At 42.6% G+C, this 9095-nt stretch overlaps 1 pseudogene; it reads right to left on the reverse strand.

Moving 5' to 3' along the window:
• Positions 1 to 6611: 6611 nt before the first annotated feature.
• LOC132367721 (protein TEX261-like) lies at positions 6612 to 7202 on the reverse strand (annotated as a pseudogene).
• Positions 7203 to 9095: the final 1893 nt, after the last annotated feature.

The raw sequence follows: 9095 nt of genomic DNA on the forward strand, positions 1-9095 counted from the left end.
TTTAAGTGTAAGGTTAGATTGTTTACTTGAGCTTTTTCTTGTTTCTTTAGGTAGGCTAGTATAGCTATAAACTTCCCTCTTAGAACTGCTTTTGCTGCATCCCATAGGTTTTGGGTCGTCGTGTTTTCATTGTCATTTGTCTCTAGGTATTTTTTGATTTCCTCTTTGATTTCTTCAGTGATCTCTTGGTTATTTAGTAACGTATTGTTTAGCCTCCATGTGTTTGTCCTTTTTACGTTTTTTTCCCTGTAATTCATTTCTAATCTCATAGCGTTGTGGTCAGAAAAGATGCTTGATATGATTTCAATTTTCTTAAATTTACTGAGGCTTGATTTGTGACCCAAGATGTGATCTATCTTGGAGAATGTTCCGTGCGCACTTGAGAAGAACGTGTAATCTGCTGTTTTTGGATGGAATGTCCGATATATATCAATTAAATCTATCTGGTCTATTGTGTCATTTAAAGCTTCTGTTTCCTTATTTATTTTCATTTTGGATGATCTGTCCATTGGTGTAAGTGAGGTGTTAAAGTCCCCCACTATTATTGTGTTACTGTCGATTTCCTCTTTTATAGCTGTTAACAGTTGCCTTATGTATTGAGGTGCTCCTATGTTGGGTGCATATATATTTATAATTGTTATATCTTCTTCTTGGATTGATCCCTGGATCATTATGTAGTGTCCTTCCTTGTCTCTTGTAACATTCTTTATTTTATTTTTTTTATTTTTTATTTTTTTAAAATTTATTTATTGATTGATTGCTTGATTACTATGTTGGGTCTTCGTTTCTGTGCTAGGGCTTTCTCTAGTTGCGGCAAGCGGGGGCCACTCTTCATCGCGGTGCACGGGCCTCTCACTATCGTGGCCTCTCTTGTTGCGGAGCACAGGCTCCAGACGCGCAGGCTCAGTAGTTGTGGCTCACGGGTCTAGTTGCTCCGCGGCATGTGGGATCCTCCCAGACCAGGGCGCGAACCCGTGTCCCCTGCATTAGCAGGCAGACTCTCAACCACTGCGCCACCAGGGAAGCCCAACATTCTTTATTTTAAAGTCTATTTTATCTGATATGAGTATAGCTACTCCAGCTTTCTTTTGATTTCCATTTGCATGGAATATCTTTTTCCATCCCCTCACTTTCAGTCTGTATGTGTCCCTAGGTCTAAAGTGGGTCTCTTGTAGACAGCATATATATGGGTCTTGTTTTTGTATCCATTCAGCCAGTCTATGTCTTTTGGTTGGGGCATTTAATCCATTCACGTTTAAGGTAATAATCGATATGTATGTTCCTATGACCATTTTCTTAATTGTTTAGGGTTTGTTTTTGTAGGTCCTTTTCTTCTCTTGTGTTTCCCACTTAGAGAAGTTCCTTTAGCATTTGTTGTAGAGCTGGTTTGGTGGTGCTGAATTCTCTTAGCTTTTGCTTGTCTGTAAAGCTTTTGATTTCTCCATCAAATCTAAATGAGATCCTTGCCGGGTAGAGTAATCTTGGTTGTAGGTTCTTCCCTTTCATCACTTTAAGTATATCATGCCACTCCCTTCTGGCTTGCAGAGTTTCTGCTGAGAAATCAGCTGTTAACCTTATGGGAGTTCCCTTGTATGTTATTTGTCATTTTTCCCTTGCTGCTTTCAATAATTTTTCTTTGTCTTTAATTTTTGCCACTTTGATTACTATGTGTCTCGGCGTGTTTCTCCTTGGGTTTATCCTGTATGGGACTCTCTGCGCTTCCTGGACTTGGGTGGCTATTTCCTTTCCCATGTTAGGGAAGTTTTCGACTATAATCTCTTCAAATATTTTCTCTGGTCCTTTCTCTCTCTCTTCTCCTTCTGGGACCCCTATAATGCGAATGTTGTTGCGTTTAATGTTGTCCCAGAGGTCTCTTAGGCTGTCTTCATTTCTTTTCATTCTTTTTTTTTTAGTCTGTTCCGCAGCAGTGAATTCCATCATTCTGTCTTCCAGGTCACTTATCCGTTCTTCTGCCTCAGTTATTCTGCTATTGATTCCTTCTAGTGTAGTTTTCATTTCAGTTATTGTATTGGTCATCTCTGTTTGTTTGTTCTTTAATTCTTCTAGGTCTTTGTTAATCATTTCTTGCATCTTCTCAATCTTTGCCTCCATTCTTATTCCAAGGTCCTGGATCATCTTCACTATCATTATTCTGAATTCTTTTTCTGGAAGGTTGCCTATCTCCACTTCATTTAGTTGTTTCTCTGGGGTTTTTTCTTGTTCCTTCATCTGGTACATAGCCCTCTGCCTTTTCATCTTCTCTATCTTTCTGTAACTGTGGTTTTTGGTCCACAGGCTGCAGGATTATAGTTTTTCTTGCTTCTGTTGTCTGCCCTCTGGTGGTTGAGGCTATCTAAGAGGCTTGATGGGAGGCTCTGGTGGTGGGTAGAGCTGACTGTTGCTGTCCCCCACGTATTCATATTGTGTAACGTAGGATGAGTCTTTGACCCAAATGTCATTCATTTGATAAACTGTGCCAGGCCTTAGGGGTTCAGACATATATTGTATATCCAGTTTTTCCAGTGCCATTTGTTGAAAAGACTGTCCTTTCTCTGTTAAATGGTCTTGGCACCCATGTCAAAAATCAACCTTATATGCAAGGGGTTGTTTCTGGAATTTCTTTTCTTTTTTCTTTTTTTTCTTTTTACACTCTTCTTTTTATTTTTTTATTTTAATTGAATTTTATTTTTTTGATGTGGACCTTTTTTTTTTTTTTTTGGCTGCATTGGGTCCTCATTGCTGCACACGGGCTTTCTGTAGTTGTGGTGAGCAGGGGCTACTCTTCCTCGTGGTGCACGGGCTCTAGGTGCGTGGGTTTCAGTAGTTGCAGCACACAGGCCCTAGAGTGTGTGGGCTTCTGTCATTGCGGTGTGTGGGCTCAGTACTTGTGACACATGGGCTCTAGTGCGCAGGCTCAGTAGTTTAGTTGCTCCGCGGCATGTGGGATCTTCCCAGACCAGGGATCAAACCCATGTCCCCTGCATTGACAGGCAGATTCTTAACCACTGCGCCACCAAGGAAGTCCCTGGAATTTCTTTTCCACTGGTCTGTATGTCTATCTTTATGCCAGTACCACACTGTTCTGGTTACAGTAGCTTTGAAGTAAGTTTTGAAATAGGGAAGTGTGAATCCTCCAACTTTGTTCTTTTTCAAAATGCTTTGGCTATTTGGAGTCCCTTGAGATTCCATATGAGTTTTAGGATTTTTAAAAAAATTTCTGCAAAAAAATCATTGGGATTTTGATAGGGATTGCATTGAATCTGTAGAATGCTTTGAGTAGCATTGACATCTTAACAATATTGTCTTCCAGTCCATGAACACAGAATGTCTTTCCATATTTACATCTTCTTTAATTTCTTTTAGCAGTGTTTTATAATTTTCGGTCTGCAAGTTTTTACCCCCTGTGGTTAAGTTAATTTCTAAGTATTTTTTTCAGATTGTTCATTGTTAGTGTATGCAACTGATTTTTGTGTGTTGATTTCATATCCTATAACTTTTCTGAATTTGCTTATTAGCACTAATAGGTTTTGGGGTGTGTTTATTTGGTGTGGAATCTTTAGCATTTTCTATGTATAAGATATGGACAAAGATAATTTTACTTGTTCCTTTCCAATTTGGATGCCTTTTATTTCTTTTTCTTGCCTAATTGCTCTGGCCAGAACTTCCAGTACTATGTTGAAAAGAAGTAGCAAAAGCAGGCATCCTTGTCTTATTCCTGATCTTAGGGGGAAAGCTTTAGGTCTTTCATCATTGAGTATGATGTCCACTGTAGATTTTTTCATATATAGCCTTTATCATGTTGGGGAAGTTCCCTTCTATCCTAGTTTGTTGAGTGTTTTTATCATGAAAGGGTGTTGGACTTTGTCAAAAGGTTTTCTGCATCAATTGAAATGATCATGTGTGTTTTTTTTTTCCTGTTCATTCTGTTAATGTGATATATTTGTTGATTTTCATATGTTGAATCATCCTTGCATTATGGGAATAAATTCCATTTGGTCATGGTGTAATCCTTTTAATATGCAGCAGAATTTGGTTGGCTAGTATTTCGTTGAAGATTTTTGCATCAATATTCATAAGAGCTAAATGGTCTGTAAGGTATTTTTAAAGGTATATTAACTCACCCAGCTCCCCTGGTTAAGATAATGGGGCTACATGGAACTGAACATGATACAATGTTAAGAGGGGGAAGAAACAGAAGAGAGAGTTCCTGTGCTTGGAACTTTGGAGCTGGGCCTTGCACACTTCCTGCAGAACTGGAAGAGAAGTGGAATCACTGTGGTTTAAATAGTAATGGGAGTATGGGGAATTATTTTTCTTTAAACATTTTTTGATAAAGGAAAGTGTGATTATGTAGGAAAATGACTGTTTGGATGTAAATACACCTGCAAGTATATACAAGTAGAGAACATGATGTTTAGCATTTGTTTTGAAATACTCCAGAAAAAAGGGGAGATGAGGATAATGAAATTGCAGAAGTTGTTGATGGTAGTTGAAGCTGGGTGGGTGCTACATTATGCTCTTGATTTTTGGGTCTATTTTGAAATTTTTAAGATAAAAAATTTTAAGTGTTTTAATGTTGTAATGATATTATCTTCATAAAGCATGAGAAGACAAAAAAAAAAAAGTCATTTACCTGTCTCTGAATGGCTATCATCTGAGTGCCACTTGACTTCTAGGTGGCTGTCCCTGCTAGTGGACATGTATTCTGACCTCCTGCTTCGACCTACTTCTTGTTTTAAATGAATGCATTGGTTGCTCTCATGTGCCTGCTTTATCTTATTTAATCCTTACAAAAGCCTAATGGCCTAGCTATTATCCCCATTTTTCAGATGAGGAAATTGAGGAACAGAGAATGATATGGCCATGGGTTTGAACCCCTGAGCTCTGGGAGATGGGGAGGGGAATCTACACTCTCACTCATCATCATCACCCCACTGCCACCTAAACTGTTCTTCATGTCTTACTCCACCTCTGGGTCCTCCTGGATCCCCAGCCAACATGGCATTTCCAGATGAATTTCCAAGGCTGTGTTAAACCTAGCTCCCCCATGTGGCCTCCCCATCTTTCCAGGCTCTCATCCAACTACCGCTGTGACAAATCTGTGTTATTTCTGGGCCCCTAGGATCAGAACCCTTTCCTGTGTTGGGAGAATTCCCCCATCATGTGAGTTTTGATGGGAGACAAGCCAACCTCCCAGTATTGAAGCTCAAAGAAGGGGCTGATCCTCACCTCCCAGGCTCCATGCAGCTGGGATCTGGGCATCTGAGCTGAAATGTTTGAGATTTCACCAACAAACAACTCTTCTCACAACCCCTTTCCCATATACACACTTTAAATAATGCCCACACCTACATAAAATACATATCAACCCTGCCCAATGAAGATAATCCAAGTCTCATACGATTGCCACATCCCAGTCCAGGAACTATGGGTGATTTGTGATTTTCTCAGTCAGGCCTGGGTAATAGCCCCTCAAGGGACAGTAACCATTGCCTAAAAGAAGAGTTTAATCATCCCAAAGTCTCCAAAGTATAATTGTATAGATGAAGTTGTAGTTCTGGAGATAGAAATCACTCTAGATGTTTCAAACAGATAAGGATTTAATACAGGGAATCAGTTGCTTGCAAAATCATGGAAAGGACTTTAAGATTTGAAGTCAGTGGGGCTATGACTAGACCTCAAAGTCGTGCCATAGCGGCTGTAATCCAGAGATCAAGAAGCTGCACAAAACCATTGCCAAGGTCACAGCTGCCACACCCATGAAACTGGGTGAAAGTGAGTGGGACATGGATTTGGGCCCTTGCAAAAGTTCACATCTGCCAGAACCTACACATCAGTGCCATCTCTACCAAGAGAATGGCACCCTCCTCCCTTCTGCCTTCCATATCTCATGCAATCACATCTCATTGGCAGAACCCAAGTCAATCAATCCAGACTCCTAAGAGCAAAAGTCTCTGGGAAATGTAGTTTTTAACCTTCCCACCCTTCACAAGGAGTAGAAGAATAAATGTAGAAATGGATGGTGAGTAAAGATAAACAATGTCTAGCACTGCAAGAGAATTCTTGCAACAAAAATACTCTGGATTTTTTTTTCAGGGTATTAGGCAAACAGTGCCACCTAGCATCTTTATTCAAATGGCAATCAGCACTTGGACAGAAATCGCAGTTCAACAGCAAAAACTTTCTCTTGCAAGTGCTAAGCCACAGCCCATCCCTACGGCCATCTGCCACAGCCATTATCACCATCTGCTCTCCAGCTTCACAGCCCCTGCCCTGCCTGCCCTGGCTGAGCCAGAACTCCTGGCCCATCACAGGAGGGGGCAGGAGGGCCACAGGAGCTCAGCCTTTGCCCCCCAAAGGTGGACCACGGCCTCCTGGCTAAGCAGGCACAGCATCCTCCCTGGTGCCCTCTGAAGTCTCAGCCTCTGGCAGCATCAGATCTGAGCCAAGCTGAACCTCCTGAGGAGGGTGGGGATGGGGGCTTCTGGGGGAGTCAGGGAAGGAGGGCCAGGGCTGGGGGAAGGTGCCTTCTAGCTACTGGCCCCCACCTAGTGCAGAGGCCCAGGGGCCTGACTCTCCTGATCTTGCCCCAGCATCCCCTCCCCAGTGGGTCAGTATATCTTCTGCCGACTGTGTAGAATGGCTTCTTTGATGAAGGAGAAGACAACCAGGATCACTAAGAATTTCCCCCGCTTGCCTTTGGTGAAGTAATTGGAGACCACGTCATCTCCTGGCTGCATGGTGGAGGTTAGGACGTTCTCCCCAGCCGACAGTGACACAAAGAATGCAAATGGGATTATCCACAGGCAGAAAGTGAAATAAGCCAGGACCTCTGAGAAAGGATAATATTCCTCTGCAAAAACTTGAAACTCTAGGTCATGATTCACCACCACTAGCCCACACAACAGGATGAAGTTAAGCGAGGTCAGCATGACTAAGGGGAAGGTCTGGAGGAGGCCAAAGTAGACAAGGTTGGTGCAGAGACCCATGCCAATCATGCAGGTGGGGAAGCACTCAAAAATGTAGAGGCCAATTGATACAGCTGTGGAGAATCAGGTCATGTATTTTATGATCCTACTAGTGGCCACTGTGTATTCTTCTATCAATTCTGCCAGGTAATAGAGTCCGGCTACGATGGCCAGCAGGATGAAGACCACCTGGATGAAGAGCAACAGCCAGCTCAGCAGGTACACGAGCCACATGACGCCCACGCCCTGCCTGCCCCCTGACCGCTGGGATAGGCCTGCACGCTTGCTATTTGGATTTTTGACATGATCATGTTAGCAAGTCCACACATCCTCTTCCCAAAAATCATTTATCAAAGCTGGAGAAAGCGATCAAAACTGTCAAACAACTATTTCAGTGCTTGGAAATTCACCAAGTGCACACATCAAACTGAGAAAATTTTATTCATGAAAACTACTGAAATTCAGTTACAAACAGCAAAAGCATGTGATGTTCTTTCTTGGGGAAACTGCTGTCACCTCCCATCACCATAATTCAATAAATGTGGAGGCAGGGGCTTCCCTGGTGGTGCAGTGGTTAAGAATCCGCCTGCCAATGCGGGGGACACGGGTTTGAGCCCTGGTCCGGGAAAATCCCACATGCCGTGGAGCAACTAAGCCCATGGGCCACAACTACTGAGCCTGCGCTCTAGAGCCCACAAGCCACAACTACTGAAGCCCACGTGCCTAGAGCCCGTGCTCCGCAACAAGAGAAGCCACTGCAATGAGAAGACCGTGCACTGCAACAAAGAGTAGCCCCCGCTCGCCGCAACTAGAGAAACCCCACGCACAACAACGAAGACCCAATGTAGCCAAAAATAAATAAAATAAATAAATTTATTTAAAAAAATGTGGAGGCAGGGCAAGAAAACTATCACCTTTGATTCCACTGCTAGAGAGATCTCACTTGATTTGGAGTTATTTCAGTTAAAGTAGATCTCATTGGCAAGTGATCAGGGAAGACCTGAAGCTCTGCTAACAGTTCAGGACCGTTTTGAGCAAGCAATGGACCAGAAGGAAAGCTGAGGATTTACTAGGGAGCTGCAGGAGGTGAGACAGCAATGGGGACTTGATAAATTCTCAACATATCCCAGAGTGTGTGCACATGTATGAGAAAGACTAGAGCAGACTGAAGACATTTGCACGTCTCCAGCCACCACAGTATCCTTTTTATGGAGCAAAGATGCAAGAGATTTCAGTGGAATGTGAAAGCCAGGGTAGACTTGAAAGTCACTTGAGCTTAGAAAGTGCTCCCCTGCCCACACACAGACCCATCAGCAGAAGGTGGAAACCTCATTAGCTCTGAGAACAATCTGATTAACCTTTACCTGAATGCTAAGCTATGCAGTCACCAGGACAAAACCTGGGAAAGAGGGCTTAAACACAAAAATAAGAGCAAACAACTGAGCAGATACATCAGCAGCCATACACTGTTGGGGAGACAGAGTAGACAAACAAAACAACAACAATAATACATGAGAGAAGGGAATTGGAATCCAGAGTTGCTACAATACATTATATTTTCAGTAAAACATCATAAGACAGGCAAAGGCACAACAAAGTGTGGCCCATACTCAGAAAAAGGGAGTCAATAGCTATTGGCTCTGGTTATCCCCAGATATTGGATATAGCAGACAAAGCCTTCAAAACAGCTATTGTAAATAAATTCAAACAGTTAAAGGAACCCATATTTAAATAATTAAAGCAATGCATTACAGCAATCACTCAACAAATAGAGACTCTCAATAAAGATGTTGTTATACAAAAGAACCAAATGGAAATTCTTTTTTTTTTTTTAATTTTTATTTATTTATTTATTTATGGCTGTGTTGGGTCTTCGTTTCTGTGCGAGGGCTTTCTCCAGTTGTGGCAAGCGGGGGCCACTCTTCACCGCGGTGCGCGGGCCTCTCACTATCGCGGCCTCTCTTGTTGGGGAGCACAGGCTCCAGACGCGCAGGCTCAGTAATTGTGGCTCATGGGCCCAGTTGCTCCGTGGCATGTGGGATCTTCCCAGACCAGGGCTCGAACCTGTGTCCCCTACATTGGCAGGCAGATTCTCAACCACTGCGCCACCAGGGAAGCCCTCAAATG

The sequence above is a fragment of the Balaenoptera ricei genome, chromosome 6 (assembly GCF_028023285.1).
Source record: "Balaenoptera ricei isolate mBalRic1 chromosome 6, mBalRic1.hap2, whole genome shotgun sequence".
NCBI classification, from domain to species: Eukaryota; Metazoa; Chordata; class Mammalia; order Artiodactyla; family Balaenopteridae; genus Balaenoptera; species Balaenoptera ricei.